Below are 18,468 nucleotides of genomic sequence, written 5' to 3'. Positions count from 1 at the left end.
TACTACCAATGTTGCTGAATCAAGAAAAACGAAACTGTGGTATGTTATGTATGTGCGTGAAGGAACATGGAAATCAACATTCAAAATCATAAACGGTCATACCTGTAAATAAATAAACAAATAAACTAAAATGATTTGAAACAGGGACACAACTATATGTTTACATTTTAACAGGATTGAAGGGTTTTCACAAGTGTCACGAAAAGATAACAACTTTACCTGAGATAACGCCAAGTGTTTTTACCCCAGGGTAACTGGGGTATAGTGGGGTGTAGACATATGATCACCGGCTTTTATTTCCCATGCTGAGGAGTTGTCCTTTCGGCTGTGTGAGATATAATCAAAATGGGGACATAAAATCCGAGAGCGATGTTGGCAAAATGCGAGGGGAGTAGGTCTTTTCAAGTGAAGTGAAAAATATTCGCTCTGCATCTCGGTCAAGCAATTTTGTAGAACCTTTTTCTTTGACTAATTGTTTAATTTTTCCGTCCTGAATATGTATGAAATATTTACTACTGTATTACTAGAATACAGCCATCAGTATTTACGTTTTACATGGAGTACATACAAGATTGTGTCTAGTACACGTGAAGAAAATAACAGTCATCTATCAAACATTTCTGTACATTAATGGACACCACAGAGGAGACTATAACAAGCACAGTTTAGAGTCAGCCATTAATAACTGATTCTTAAATTAGAAAATTCACAAACGTTAATACAAGGTGAATCTGGTGAATTATGTGTTAACGGGTCTACCCTGTATAAATGAATGTGCTTTATATTGTTGAATATTTGATGTGTTAACGGGTCTACCTTGTATAAATGAATGTGCTTTATATGTTTGAATATTTGATGTGTTAACGGGTCTACCCTGTATAAATGAATGTGCTTTATATGGTTGAATATTTGGTGTGTTAACGGGTCTACCCTGTATAAATGAATGTGCTTTATATGGTTGAATATTTGATGTGTTAACGGGTCTACCCTGTATAAATGAATGTGCTTTATATGGTTGAATATTTGATGTGTTTACGGGTCTACCTTGTATAAATGAATGTGCTTTATATGGTTGAATATTTGATGTGTTAACGGGTCTACCCTGTATAAATGAATGTGCTTTATATGGTTGAATATTTGATGTGTTAACGGGTCTACCCTGTATAAATGAATGTGCTTTATATGGTTGAATATTTGATGTGTTAACGGGTCTACCCTGTATAAATGAATGTGCTTTATATGGTTGAATATTTGATGTGTTAACGGGTCTACCCTGTATAAATGAATGTGCTTTATATGGTTGAAAATTTGATGTGTTAACGGGTCTACCCTGTATAAATGAATGTGCTTTATATGGTTGAAAATTTGATGTGTTAACGGGTCTACCCTGTATAAATGAATGTGCTTTATATGGTTGAATATTTGATGTGTTAACGGGTCTACCCTGTATAAATGAATGTGCTTTATATGGTTGAATATTTGATGTGTTAACGGGTCTATCCTGTATCAATGAATGTGCTTTATATGGTTGAATATTTGCATTAATCCATACATGTATAAAATACAACTTTTGTTTAAAAATGAAATATTTGATGTCCTTTAAATGTTTCATGTTTTTTTTATTGTTTTAATACGTCGTTTATTAACACACTTGCTTTTTTTCTCTCATGAACAAGAGGTGTTATTTTGTATATGCAGCTTCTAAAAAAACAGTTAAAACCAGAATCACTGTACGAGGTCAATCTAAAGTCTAGCTTGAAATATGTTATATATCTTAAACGAGAAAAAAGTTTGTTTAGTCTGAAGTAAGTGTCTGTTGCAAGCTCATTAAGTTTAAAACATCATTGTTTGACTTTAACCTAATGATGACTAATATGCAGATTGCAACTTTAAGTTTAGTCCAAATTAAAGTCCCTAAATTAAGATTTGAAATGTTAACTGCAGGACTTCAAGTGTTGTTAACATATCCCAATACTAGTACATCTTCGGATCCAACCTTTTATATTCTATCAATCTTTACATGGGTAAAAACATCCGATTTGTAATTTTAACCGAGAATTTAAACACTGTATTAAGGTTCATCATAAGGAATTGAAAAATATGGCCGTGTTTACACCACAAAATCTACAACGAGTACAGGCAAACTGATGCTTCTAGGAAAGTTTTAAGGCATGACAGGACCTAGATATATAAAAGTTATATGTAGTCTATGTTTCAGAAAATCAAAAACTTGCCTGGATTTTGATGTGCATTTTTTTCCAGTCTGCAGAAGATAGCAAAATAAAAAAACCACGTGAGTTTCATTTGATACGGTCCACTCATTTACACTGTTTAAATCACCTATTGTTTGCAGATGTCTATTGTCCATCTATTGTCCATTTAAATCAATACTACTCACAACATTTATTATATGAGGGGAGCTTCTCAAACCTCTTTCCCAACTTAGTTTATTTTGGCACCTTCTGTAGGAATGAAAAAAAAAGAATAGCAAAATCCAGAAAAGTTTATAATTTTCTGAAACATAAAATGCATTTAAAATTTAATTATCTAGTTCCTGCCATGCCTTAAAACTTTTCCAGGTTAACAGGTTTGTCTTTACTCAGAGTAAAATGTGTTGTGTAAATACGGCCGTATTAGCCAAAAGGTTGAACCTTAACGTACTAGGGCAATGACCGTGGTCAAGACTAACTATCTACTTTTTTTACAGGATTCAAATTTTGACGTCCAATTCCGATATACTACATAGAAAAGCAAACAGTTTTACGGAATAAATCTCAACTAATGAATTTTTTTGTGATCTAGTTTCATTGATATAGTATAGTACACCCGTGCCTGAGCCCTTGTAGTCTCTTAATAGGAATGTTAGAGATATAAATCTAAGGGGTTGGTGAACATGATATCATTACCATCATTCATCGTTCTCATATTTTCATTTTTGTCTGGCCTTGACGGAGTCAAAAACGAGACTCTTAGTTAGGTATGCTGTTTCTGGCGTCGGCTGCGTCAACAATTTGTTAAAATTGTGATTAGGTCAGTTTAAGGGGAACCACTTATGATAAGTCAATGATATTTGTTTTGCAGTTGTATAATCATTGACACATTTCATTTCTATAAAGTTAATTTGGCATTGCCCCCTCAGTCATTGTGTACTGACTTTGAAACTTTGCATAGTTTACATGTTAAAGTTTGTGATTAGGTAAGATCAATTAAATCCACCAAATAAATTATAAGTCAATGATATTTGGTATGCAATTGTATCAGCATTGGTATATCTTATTTCCACGGAAATTATTTGGCCCTGTACCTTGAGTCAGGCTTAATTTAGACTTGAATATTTTGCATAATTTGCATGTTCAAGTATTGCTATTCAAGTTCAATTTCAACATTTGCAATTCATTTTCAAAATTACAGGCTAGACATATCTCTGTGTCAACAGTTTATTTTTATAATATAAATAAATTCGTGAAAAATTACGGATGGATATGAACGATATCCATAAGATAACAAAAAATACAAGAAAAATACACCGGCTTAACAAATCAAAATCCAGCATACATCAGCTTATGTAAAGTGTATACAAACACAAAAAGGAAATCAAAACTAGCTCAAGAACCACCTTTGCATCAGGAGGATATCTTCCGTATTAATTTAAAAAAACTACGAAGTATCAATTTCAAGATTATATCAAGTTAGTACAAACCCAATGTAAGCCGCCTGTGATAATAACCAATTTCTGTTTCATTTGGTCTCTTGTAGAGAGTTGCCTCATTGGCAATCATACCACATCTTCTTATTTTTATATTTAGTAATAATAATATTAATCAAGGTAATGACCACGGACATGTTCAATGCAAGGATCGAAGCTCATAAACTTTGCAATCAATCTTAATGTAAAAATTTTAAGTTGCATTAATCTTGATAATTTTCTTTAGAAGATATATACAGAAAAAATAGAAAATTTTGAAAATTTGATAAAAAAAACAAGAAAGAAGGATTATGTCAGCGCATATAAAAGCAGCTTCATAATAATAAGAGGGAGCCATATGTTTCTGGGTTGAAGACAAAATTTGGTAACTTTTGAAAATTTTGCAGAAATTGACTTTGTTTCCAAAAGTAGGAACCAAAAGGCTCTTATGCAAAATTCCCCTCCTCTAATTTAATATTATTTTGTTATCAAGAAAGGGAGATTTTTGTATAAAAGTCAATTTGCAATCAGACCTAACATCCATACAATTGAATTATGTCATAGATAATGATTTAAAAAAGTTATTTCTTTCAAAATAAGTAAAATTCATACCTGCATAATTTCAACCTGACGGTCATAAATTTGGAAAAAGTAAACAAAGTAGTTCGTATGTACGCACTTTCAGCAGAATAACCAAATGACCACAGATTGTCGCCAGAGCCTTGCTTCGGAAGTTGGTTCTAATGTCTTAACCACTATACCTTCCTTCCTCTTTGCCTAGTGTCACTAGTCGAACATGATCTGCTCACCCTTCCAGAGCACCTGAGACCACCTCAAGTTGATCATTCATGTTGTACACTCTTTTTTTTTATTAAGTATTTTGTGAACTTTGTATTTCGACGTCTTTTGTTTTGTTTTTTTTTTGCCATGACGTTGTCAGTTTCTCTTCGAATTAGAAGTTTTGAATGTCCTCTTGGTATCTTTGCCCTTTTTTTTTTTTATCAAAGGTACAATTTTTTCAATGTTAAGTTGATTTATAAATAATACACAGGATTAACTGAGTATAAATATATGGTCATCTAGATTGTCATGAAGATTTATCAGTCGGAAAGTTAAACCTAAATTTGTTATCAAGTTGGACAGTAAAACCTCAATTTGTTATCCAGTCGGAAAGTAAAACCTCAATTTGTTATCCAGTCGGACAGTAAAACCTCAATTTGTTATCCAGTCGGAAAGTAAAACCTCAATTTGTTATCCAGTCGGACAGTAAAACCTCAATTTGTAATCCAGTCGGACAGTAAAACCTCTATTTGTTGAGGAGGCGTCCGATTGACATTCCGGGATGTATAAATACGTAGACACGTTTGGTCGAAATAATATTAAAATCAAATAACACGTGTAGGAAGAATTTCAAACTCTATATAAAAATAAGAAGATGTGGTATAACTGTCAATGAGACAACTCTCCACCACAGACCAAATGACATAGAATTTAACAACTATAGGTCACCGTATGGCCTTCAACAATGAGCAAAAACCATACCGCATAGTCAGCTATAAAAGACCCCGAAATGACAAATGTAAAACAATTCAAACGAGAAAACTAACGGCCTGACTTATGTAAAAAAACAATGAACGAAATATACAAGTGTGATATACAGCAACATACGACAACCAACCACTGAATTACAGGCTCCTGACTTGGGACTGGCACATATGGGGGGTTAATCATGTTAGTGGGCGCCCAACCCTCCCCATAACCTGGGACGCACGTAATAAACCCTTCGACTGGTCCGTAGGTTACTTGTTGCATGGAAATATGTCTGTTCCAATGTCTATGTAACATAACCTCTTCCCCAGTTGCAGTCCAAACCCCCCAACCTTCATTCCGGTCGAGCTGTTTTGTAGAACTATCTATTGAATTTGTGTGTACTTGTGATCGTCATGAATTTACAGAATATGTTCCATTGGACGTTAAGCGAACGACAATCAATCGATCATTAAAACAAGCACTACTTATTACAAATATTATTGATACCTGTTTTTAGTTATAAAATCGTGGCTCGTGTCATAGATGAAATCCTCCTCAATCGCCCTTGTGTTAACATTTTTAGACGCAGTTCATACGTGTTATTGTAAATTACTGCTAGTTCAGACAATAAAAAGTGACATGATTTTATTTCAAAATATTTTCTTAAAAATTCCTCTTGGTTCAAATCTCCAACAATTGCACAGTATGATTTAGGGTAAAACAATAATTATAAATATAACAGTTGTTCTCAGTATTATAAAACATTCACAACAACATCAAGAATGATCAACTTCTCATTTTTTCCCCTTAACTATACGCTACAACCATCTTATTTGGTCAAATATCTTACTCATTGACGTAGTATGTAGCATGCTAAATACAGTAGTTTGTAATAAATCACGGTCTTTATCCCACACAACTACAGTACATGTGTCCTCAAAGGCAATTAGACTGATTCAAATAGATAATTGATACTATTTCCTGTCTGGTTTACTCTTCATTATGTTTCAGACTTAATCAATAACATATTGACTATAAAAATAGACGTCTTATAATTCGTTACTAAGATACATGAAATCATTATGAAGAGAAATCAACAGATGTACACGTGTAGTTGGCAATTTATTTGGTACTATATTTTTATACAGCCAGTGAGTGACTCGGTACAGTCTGTTATATTTTTTTAGGCCCTCAAATTTCTTGCATTCAACAAAAGCTGCAAAAACTGTCTATTAGATTTGTCTCCTCCTCTTTGCATTTTTTCGTCACACTTATTACACGTTCATGTTGTCAAATATTATTCCTTACTCTTTTTAGTAGGGTGCCCAGTCAACGAATTTGATCGATTTGGGTTAACTGAATAACTCGCGGCTGTATTTTATATCATTGGAAAGTGGAGAACAAGCCTCATCGAAATATTGATGCCGTCGTTGTCACGATTATCTTAAAAGAGGGACGAAAGATACCAGAGGGACAGTCAAACTCATAGATCGAAAACAAACTGACAACGCCATGGCCAAAAATAAAAAGACAAACAGAAAAATAATAGTACAGATGACAGAACATAAAAAACTAAAGACTAAGCAACACGAACCCCACCAAAAACTATGGGTGATCTCAGGTTCTCCGGAAGGGTAAGCAGATCCTGCTCCACATGTGGCACCCGTCGTGTTGCTTATGTTATTACAAATCCGGTAAATAGTCTAATTCGGTAGGTCACATTCGTGACAAGAGAAGGGTATTGTAGTTACGACATAAGGAACATATCCGATATCATCTGAGAAACGGTTATTCCATAACGGTCAACCAACTCGTGATGGCGTCCGTAAAATTTAAGAAGGGATGATTTCAACTTCCCCATTTGGAACTCTTGGTTTAATAGCTTCCTTGTGAGCAGCAATCCTCTATCAAGGAAATCATGATAGGAAATACAAGCCCGGGAATATCATATCAATTGGGAGATATATACTCCGTATGTTGGCGCTGCTGGAATACTGCTACATAGAAAATGGAAAGTTCACAATTGGGAAGCTGAAATAATCTCTTTTGTCGTAAAGTTTTGTTTTCAACCGACCCTCATTGTCAATTTCTAGATGTAATTCAAGATATGAGGCAGGCTAAACTGTATCTGTAGTATCCTTTATCTCTATAGTTCGATGGGATAGATTCGTTCAACATAGTCTTAAATTTGGGTCAAAGGTCAAAGCTAAAATTTCAAGGAAAACGCAGAGTCACGTTAAGACAGCTGGCCGCCCCTACATATATGCGTTTATAGCAGAATATTTTCGAGCAATTCAAAGGATTATAACTATAGTTTCTATATTTAGGACTAATTTGATATTTCTGTTGCCAATTATGGTTCGAGATTGACATTTGTACTTGTAGGGTCACATTTACAATTTTCATTCAGCTGTTAAATAACAGTGACCTTGACCTATTAAAATTTCAAAATTCGGTATTTTTACATTTTCGATTATAAGATTCGATACAAGTGATCTCTAGAGATGTTTTTTTTTTTAGATATTAACATGATTTATAAGTTGTCTTCCCAAAATGTTATTTTTCCGTCTTTTGATAGAAGTGTTCGTAATGATTTTCCGGGTAAAAATCTAATTTTCTTTTGGTGAGTGAAGAAGCACATCAAATTGTACTTAGTTTCAAAGCAGGTGTAATATTAACGCAGAATGGATTGAATTAGCAGGTCTGAGTATATCTTTGCTTAATAGAAATAAAAAAAAAACTGCAAACGATGAAAAAGGGGAGAGTTTCTGTTAAAGTTATGAAAACAAAATGACAATAAGAAACAGATTAATCACTCTATCTTACACACTTATATCAAGTGTACTTACTGTATATGACTTATTGAACATAAATTAGCCTACAATTGACATGAATTTAAGATTTCCAACAAAAACAGGGTTATGTACAGCATCGATGTATTTTACAAACACTTGTAAACAACATCAATCTAATTAAAATATAGATCTCTGATTTCGTTATCCTCATATGAGCTTATATATACGGAAAGAGGGTGATGACCAGCATCGATGTATTTTATAAACACTTGTAAACAACATCAATCTAATTGAAATATTACAGATCTCTGATTTCGTTATTCTGAAATGAGCTTATATATACGAATACACGATTTGTTTTTAATCAGATTGAAACAACATAGAAACATTGCCGAAGCTAGTAGTAGCTATTAAGTTTCATTGTCTACTGTTAAGTTGAAAGTTGTTCTTTTTATAATCGCATTCGACGCAAGCCGCAGAATGCGAGGCAAACAGTATAGTATCTGATGGTGGCGGCAACACCGTCATTATTTATATAGCTTTATATTTCAGAGGGTAGAGGAGCTGGATGATTCATACTTTGTATACAGATCCTTTGTGTTACGAAGTTTCCGTCTGCCATATAATCATTGTCCTTGACCTCATTTTCATGGTTTGGTGACTGCTAAAAAACTGTATATAGATATAAGAAGATGTAGTATGAGTGCCAATGAGACAATTCTCCATCCAAGTCAAAATTTATAAAAGTAAACAATTATAGGTCAAAGTACGGTCTTCAACACGGAGCCTTGGCTCACACCAAACAGCAAGCTATAAAGGGCCCCAAAAATTACTAGTGTAAAACCATTCAAACGGGAAAACCAACGGTCTAATCTATATAAAAAACGAGAAACGAGAAACACTTATGAACCACATCAACAAACGACAACTACTGAACCTTTTTTCGTCATGTGAATGTCTCACTTATCATGAGTTCTAGGATAACTATATTTGGTTACTAATATATGGTATCCTTGTAAGATCTGCATGTCCGTCAGACATGGTTCACCTGAATTCGACCTCATTTCATTGGTCAGTGAACAAGGTTAAGTTTCCATGGTTAAGTTCGTATCTCAGATATGTATAGCTACTATAAGTAGTCGGTCAAATATATTTGGTGTATGGAATGGTAGAAAGGTGTACATGTCTTTGTGGTAGAGTTTATCTGACCTTACCTCATTTACATGGAACATTGATAATGTTAATTTTATGTAATACTTGTTGTATTATATAAAAATAAGCAGATGTAGAAGTAAGCAATTATACTAGGCAATCGTACGGCCTTCAACAATTAGAAAAACCCATACCGTATGGTCGACTATAAAAGGCCCCGATATGAAAAATTTGAAACAATTCATTTGAGAAAACTAACGACTTGATTTATTTATATTACATAACAAAACGATTTACCAAATAAAAATATAACAGACATGAACCAACGACAACCCCTCAAATACCGACTCGATCCTGACTTAGGACAGGAATGTAAAAGAGGGACGAAAGATACCAGAGGGACAGTCAAACTCATAGATCGAAAACAAACTGACAACGCCATGGCTAAAAATAAAAAGACAAACAGACAAATAATAGTACAGATGACACAACATAGAAAACTAAAGACTAAGCAACACGAACCCCACCAAAAACTGGGGGTGATCTCAGGTGCTCCGGAAGGGTAAGCAGAATGAAGAATGTATAATCCTTTTCTCTAAGACTTTCGACATTCAGTTAGTAAAATAGCTGTACCAGTAGAATCCTAGTTTCTTCGGTAATGATGTTTATGATCATACTTTTCTCAGACTATTGATGACGTCATTTCATTAGCTTTCAGTAAAGGGACGACCATTTTATTTCGATTGGGGGGAGGGGAGTAGGATTTTGAAAATGAATAACTTGGCCTGGTATGAACTGAAAATAACTGACTTTGCACAAGACAGGATGAAAATGAATACTCTGCAACATAAAGGGTAGGGAAGTTGAGGATATAAATGTGTACAAAAGTGAAAATTTTTTTTTTTCGTGCAGCTAAGCCGCGGAAAAAAATAAACATTCGTAGCAACAGATGAAAAAAATGTTTAATACGGAAAAAATGTTCCTGCCGCCAGCCCCCCTTCCCCCGCCCACTTTACCCGAATATAAAATGGTCGTTTCCTAACGGCGAGTACTATTAGTATTAGATGGGGACTTTGTGTCTTTTGTCTTCATATTAGTTGTTTTTGTGCTTCATGCCGATTTGATGAGTCAAGCCATTTTCAACTGGTTTTTTTTTGTAGATTTTTCTTATGTTGTGATGTTATACCATAGTCCAGGTAAGGGGAGGGTCGAAGGATCACAAACACGTTTAACCCCGCCAAATTCTGTATGTGTCAGTTCAAAATCAGGAGCCTGCAATTCAATGGTTGTCGATGGTCTCTGTCTGTTGTATCTGTTTTTTGTTGTTGTCATAAATGAGACAGTTAGCTTTTTCATTTGGATTGTTTAACAATTTGTCTTGTCGGGGCCTTTTATAGCTGATCATATAATTTCAAACTACCAATTTTTTTTTAATGAGATTAATTTTACAGAAAAAAAACAAACATTCCAATTTGAAACATGGTTGATAGAATGAACATGCATGCTTAGCACATATAGGCCATTGGCTTCAGTGTATTGCCACTTCAGCTTTGAAATTACTACAGTTGTGTCTACTGGTGTATAATTTATAGCACGAACGGTGGTACATTTTTGTTGTCGTTCACACCGAGGGGGTTTAGGTCAAAAACATCATCCAAGACCATAACATAGACTTGATGTGCCATATTCCGGGTGTGAACGAAACCGACCGATTTGATTCTTATACTACAATTATAACAAAAATATCTATTCAATAAAAAGTTTAAAGTTTTGAAAAACAGACACAAAACATATTCCTCCGAAGAAAATAACAAACTACAAAGTTCGCTGGCTGTCTAAAACAATTAAATCAACAACACAACAAGCAAAAATGAGCAAATGTATTAAGTGACCACTGTCCTTGTTAATGACCTAATAATGTAAGCAACAAAATGACAAATAACGAGATAATCCGTGTTCAATTAATGTAAAAATGGTGACTTAGTTTGTGTTTTTAATTGCTAATTTCTTCAAAAATTTTTTTATTTCACACATGAAATTTGGCACGCACATGCACTGTTTCCAATTGCTTCAATCAGAAAAAAAAATATCGTGAAGATACACGTAACAATTTTGCTTTCGATGAAAATGTGGTAAATATCGGGTAAAATTTTAGTCTCACTAAAATGCTGAAATACTTATACTAAAATCACTTAAATACTTTCTGCTTTCGATATATGATATATTTAATATATAAACTATATTATAAGTACTATTTAACCACCAACAAAGAGCGCAATAATTTTATTTTTCATGTTAAAGATTCCCCGTACAATACGCTATCTGGGGAAATTTACGAGAACAATCATGATTGTAAAATATAATGATTTTCCTATAATTTGCAAAATAAATTAGCCGTGTCAGTCAGGATTCTACTTATTCAAAAATTATCTCCCCATTACGCCACCTTTTATAATCGTAAAAATGGAAGCCATTGTAGTAATGACGCGCTGTCAATTTAGCTCTTGAAAACCGATAAATTTATCCACAAAGCATCATTACGACCCTTATATGCCAGTTGTATTTTAAAAGACAAATGTATCTACTAGCTATTGAACATCATTTAATGTACTTTTATGCATTGGGTCAACTTAAAACTATTGACTGATCGGTTGTCAGGGTGAATTTTCGAAAGTTCAAAAATATATTCTTAAAAATTCTAATTAAATATTTCGTGGAGGGGCAAACTAAAAAATTTCAGAGGATCTACCATAGATAACACACACAAAATGAAGTTTTTTTGAAGTTATGCATTTTTAAGATCCACTTGAAAAGTCTGTCGCCAAGTACTTTTGGTAAACATTTGTTATTCAAACACATCTACTCTGTTGTTATGACTCACTAGAAAGGTATTTCACTTGACCCATATATTTCTTTTTTTGGTACTGTAAATTTTTAATGTTATTATATCAACCTAGAGCCTAAATATATAAAATTAATAGAATCTGAAGCGTGATGATGTATCAAATATTTTTCTTTTATATGTTTTCAAGACAGAATGGTCAACTCAAACACGCCTGAACATAAAAAGGTGTCTCTTTTCGATGAAATTAGTGGCCATTTGGGGGATTTTTTCCAAATCATTTTTGGGATTTTTCTCAAAAAACTGTCGCCAGGGGCAGAGATGCAAATTAATGCTTTAGAAAGATCAATCTATTATCTTTCTTTGGATTTTTTCGGCGGAATCTATGCTTATGCACAAAAAAAGATCCACATGTATTTGCACTGTTTTTTAAAAATTAGTCTATAATTTAAAAGTTTGCAAAAATCTCGAAGCTCAAAACCATAATTCAAGTAAAAACACATACATAACATGCATTAAATCCTAAATTAGGCACATTCATTAAATTTAAAAGCCCATAGAAACAGATGTAAACAATTCAAATTTACCAACTTGGCCTTTTTTACCTTCTCTAACAAAGAGTTTAATTTCAACTGGGTTTCCGCCTGTGTGTTATTTCGTTAACTTAAACTTGTTAACTAGAGGACTTTTTGGACACTGGGCACCCTACTATTTTCCGCATGATGCGGGAAAATTGTAGTCATATTACAATACGGGATAATGCACTATAATAAAAATTAAAAAAAGATTAAGTCACCAAATGTCCCAGTATTGTTCGGCTTTCCCAAACAGTTAAACTTTTAACACCGTCAATTTCAATATGGTTTGTGAATTCGTTGATTCGGCAACAAACGTTGCTTTTTTGTGATATCCGACGCACAAGATCTTGGTCCTAAATTGAGAAATTCTATATATTTGATGAAAACAAAATTTAATAACAAGACAACTTCACGTTAGTTTGATCATTTCCGGTAATCCCTTAGAAATGTAAAGTTAGGTTATTCTGCAGATCTTCCTTAGAAATGTAAAGTAAGTTATTCTGCAGATCTTCCTTAGAAATGTAATGTTAGGTTATTCTGCAGATCTTCCTTAGAAATGTAAAGTTAGGTTATTCTGCAGATCTTCCTTAGAAATGTAAAGTTAGGTTATTCTGCAGATCTCCCTTAGACATGTAAAGTAAGGTTATTCTGCAGATCTCCCTTGGAAATGTAAAGTTAGGTTATTCTGCAGATCTTACTTAGAAATGTAAAGTTAGGTTATTCTGCAGATCTTACTTAGAAATGTAAAGTTAGGTTATTCTGCAGATCTTACTTAGAAATGTAAAGTTAGGTTATTCTGCAGATCTCCCTTAGAAATGTAAAGTTAGGTTATTCTGCAGATCTCCCTTAGAAATGTAAAGTAAGGTTATTCTGCAGATCTCCCTTGAAAATGTAAAGTTAGGTTATTCTGCAGATCTCCCTTAGAAATGTAAAGTTAGGTTATTCTGCAGATCTCCCTTAGAAATGTAAAGTTAGGTTATTCTGCAGATCTTCCTAAGAAATGTAAAGTTAGTTTATTCTGCAGATCTCCCTTAGAAATGTAAAGTTAGGTTATTCTGCAGATCTTCCTAAGAAATGTAAAGTTAGTTTATTCTGCAGATCTCCCTTAGAAATGTAAAGTTAGGTTATTCTGCAGATCTTCCTTAGAAATGTAAAGTTAGGTTATTCTGCAGATCTTTCTTAGAAATGTAAAGTTAGGTTATTCTGCAGATCTCCCTTAGAAATGTAAAGTTAGGTTATTCTGCAGATCTTACTTAGAAATATAAAGTTAGGTTATTCTGCAGATCTCCCTTAGAAATGTAAAGTTAGGTTATTCTGCAGATCTTACTTAGAAATGTAAAGTTAGGTTATTCTGCAGATCTTACTTAGAAATGTAATGTTAGGTTATTCTGCAGATCTTACTTAGAAATGTAAAGTTAGGTTATTCTGCAGATCTTACTTAGAAATGTAAAGTTAGGTTATTCTGCAGATCTTACTTAGAAATGTAAAGTTAGGTTATTCTGCAGATCTTACTTAGAAATGTAAAGTTAGGTTATTCTGCAGATCTTACTTAGAAATGTAAAGTTAGGTTATTCTGCAGATCTTAGTTAGAAATGAAATGTAATGTTAGGTTATTCTGCAGATCTTACTTAGAAATGTAAAGTTAGGTTATTCTGCAGATCTTACTTAGAAATGTATTATATTATAAATATAACACTTGTTCTCAGTATTATAAAACATTCACAACAACATCAAGTATGATCAACCTCTCATTTTTCTCCTTAACTATACGCTACAATCATCTTATTTGGCCAAATATCTTACGCATTTACGTAGTATGTAGCATGCTAAATACAATAGTTCGTAATAAATCACTGTCTTTATCCCACACAACTACATGTGTCCTCAAAGGCAATTAGACTGATTCAAATAGATAATTGATACTATTTCCAGTCTGGTTTACTCTTAATTCATTATGTTTCAGACTTAATTAATAACATATTGACTATAAAAATAGACGTCTTATAATTCGTTACTAAGATACATGAAATCATTATGAAGAGAATTCAACAGATGAAGCAACACGTGCAGTTCGTAATGTATTCGGTACTATTTTGCTATACAGCCAGTGAGTGACTCGGTACAGTCTGTTATATTTTTTTAGGCCCTCAAATTTCTTGCATTCAACAAAAGCTGCAAAAAACTGTCTATTAGATTTGCCTCCTCCTCTTTGCATTTTTTCGTCACACTTATTACACGTTCATGTTGTCAAATATTATTCCTAACTCTTTTTAGTGGGGTGCCCAGTCAACGAATTTGATCGGAATAACACGCGGCTGTATTTTATATCATTGGAAAGTGGAGAACAAGCCTCATCAAAATTTTGATGCCGTCGTTGTCTACAGTGGTCACTATTATCTTAAATTTGGGTCAAAGGTCAAAGGAAAACACAGAGTCACGTTAAGACAGCTGGCCGCCCCTTCATATATGCGTTTATAGCAGAATAAATTTCAGTAATTGAAAGGATTATAACTATAGTTTCTATATTTAGGACTTATTTGATATTTCTGTTGACAATTATGGTTCGAGATTGTCATTTGTACTTATAGGGTCACATTTACAATTTTCATTCAGCTGTTAAATAACAGTGACCTTGACCTATTAAAATTTCAATATTCGAAATTTTTACATAAGATTCGATACAAGTGATCTCTAGAGATGTTTTTTTTAGATATTAACATGATTTATAAGTTGTCCTCCCAAAATGTTATTTTTCCGTCTTTTAATAGAAGTGTTCGTAATGATTTTCCGGGTAAAAATCCAATTTTCTTTTGGTGAGTGAGGAAGCACATCAAATTGTACTTAGTTTCAAAGCTGGTGTAATATTAACGCAGAATGGATTGAATTAGCAGGTCTGAGTATATCTTTGCTTTATAGAAATAAAAAAAAACTGCAAACGATGAAAAAGGGGAGAGTTTCTGTTAAAGTTATGAAAACAAAATGACAATAAGAAACAGATTAATCACTCCATCTTACACACTTATATCAAGTGTACTTATTGTATTTGACTTATTGAGCATAAATTGGCCTACAATTGACATGAATTTAAGATTATCTACAAAAAAAGGGTTATGTACAGCATCGATGTATTTTACAAACACTTGTAAACAACATCAATCTTATTAAAATATAGATCTCTGATTTCGTTATCCTGATATGAGCTTATATATACGAAAACAGGGTGATGACCAGAATCGATGTATTTTACAAACACTTGTAAACAACATCAATCTAATTGAAATATAGATCTCTGATTTCGTTATTCTCAAATGAGCTTATATATACGGAAAGAGGGTGATGACCAGCATCGATGTATTTTATAAACACTTGTAAACAACATCAATCTAATTGAAATATAATAGATCTCTGATTTCGTTATTCTCAAAAGAGCTTATATATACGAATACACGATTTGTTTTTAATCAGATTGAAACAACATAGATATATTGCCGAAGCTAGTAGTTACTGTAGCTATTAAGTTTCATTGTCTACGGTTAAGTTGAAAGTTGTTCTTTTTTAAATCGCATTCGACGCAAGCCGCAGAATGTGAGGCATACAGAATAGTATCTGATGGTGGCGGCAACACCGTAAACTATTTGTATAGCTTTATATTTCAGAGGGTAGAGGAGCTGGATGATTCATACTTTGTATACAGATCCATTGTGTTACGAAGTTTCCGTCTGTCATATAATCATTGTCCTTGACCTCATTTTCATGGTTTGGTGACTGCTAAAAAACTGTATATAGATATAAGAAGATGTGGTATGAGTGCCAATGAGTCAACTCTCCATCCAAGTCAAAATTTATAAAAGTAAACCATTATAGGTCAAAGTACGGTCTTCAAGACGGAGTCTTGGCTCACACCGAACAGCAAGCTATAAAGGGCCCAAAAAATTACTAGTGTAAAACCATTCAAACGGGAAAACCAATGGTCTAATCTATATAAAAAACGAGAAACGAGAAACACTTATGAACCACATCAACAAACGACAACTACTGAACCTTTTCTCGTCATGTGAATGTCTCACTTATCATGAGTTCTAGGAAAACTATATTTGGTTACTAATATATGGTATCCTTGTATGGTCTGCATGTCCGTCAGACATGGTTCACCTGAATTCGACCTCATTTTATGGATCAGTGAACAAGGTTAAGTTTCAATGGTTAAGTTCGTATCTCAGATATGTATAGCTACTATAAGTAGTCGGTCAAATATATTTGGTGTATGGAATGGAAGGAAGGTGTACATGTCTTTGTGGTAGAGTTTATCTGACCTCATTTACATGGAACATTGATAATGTTAATTTTATGTAATACTTGTTGTATTATATAAAAATAAGGAGATGTGGAAGTAAGCAATTATAGGCAATCGTACGGCCTTTAACAATTACAAAAACCCATACCGTATGGTCGACTATAAAAGGCCCGGATATGAAAAATTTGAAACAATTTATTTGAGAAAACTAACGCCTTAATTTATTTATATTATATAACAAAACGATTTACCAAATAAAAATGTAACAGACATGAACCAACGACAACCCCTCAAATACCGACTCGATCCTGACTTGGGACATGCATGTAAAGAATGTATAATCCTTTTCTCTAAGACTTTCGACATTCAGTTAGTAAAATAGCTGTACCAGTAGAATCCTAGTTTCTTCGGTAATGATTTTTATGATCATACTTTTTGATGACGTCATTGCATTAGCTTTCAGTAAAGGGACGACCATTTTATTTCGATTGGGGGGAGGGGAGTAGGATTTTGAAAATGAATAACTTGGCCTGGTATGAACTGAAAATAACTGACTTTGCACAAGACAGGATGAAAATGAATACTCTGCAACATAAAATGTAGGAAAGTTGAGGATATAAATGTGTACAAAAGTGAAAATATTTTTTTTTTCGCGCAGCTAAGCCGCGGAAAAAAAAATAAACATTCGTAGCAACAGATGAAAAAAAATGTTTAATCCGGAAAAAATTTTCCTGCCGCCAGCCCCCTTCCCCCGCCCACTTTTCCCGAATATAAAATGGTCGTTTCCTAACGGCGAGTACTATTAGTATTAGATGGGGACTTTGTGTCTTTTGTCTTCATATTAATTGTGTTTGTGCTTCATGCCGATTTGATGAGTCAAGCCATTTTCAACTGGTTTTTTTTTTGTAGATTTTTCTTATGTTGTGATGTTATACCATAGTCCAGGTAAGGGGAGGGCCGAAGGATCAAAAACATGTTTAACCCCGCCAAATTCTGTATGTGTCAGTTCAAAATCAGGAGCCTGCAATTCAATGGTTGTCGTTGGTCTCTGTCTGTTGTATCTGTTTTATGTTATTGTCATAAATGAGACCGTTAGCTTTTTCATTTGGATTGTTTAACAATTTGTCTTGTCGGGGCCTTTTATAGCTGATCATATAATTTCAAACTACCGATCTTTTTTTAATGAGATTAATTTCACAGAAAAAAAAACAAACATTCCAATTTGAAACATGGTTGATAGATTGAACATGCATGCTTAGCACATATATGTTATTGGCTTCAGTGTTTTGCTAGGACAAACCTATTGCCACTTCAGCTTTGAAATTACTACAGTTGTGTCTACTGGTGTATAATTTATAGCACGAACGGTGGTACATTTTTGTTGTCGTTCACACCGAGGGGGTTTAGGTCGAAAACATCATGCAAGACCATAACATAGACTTGATGTGCCATATTCCGGGTGTGAACGAAACCGACCGATTTGATTCTTATAATACAATTATAACAAAAATATCTATTCAATAAAAAGTTTAAAGTTTTGAAAAACAGACACAAAACATATTCCTCCGAAGAAAATAACAAACTACAAAGTT

Source organism: Mytilus californianus, unplaced genomic scaffold, assembly GCF_021869535.1.
Source record: "Mytilus californianus isolate M0D057914Y unplaced genomic scaffold, xbMytCali1.0.p SCAF_5, whole genome shotgun sequence".
In the NCBI taxonomy this organism is placed as follows: Eukaryota; Metazoa; Mollusca; class Bivalvia; order Mytilida; family Mytilidae; genus Mytilus; species Mytilus californianus.
Note: the sequence above shows the minus strand (reverse complement) of the source record.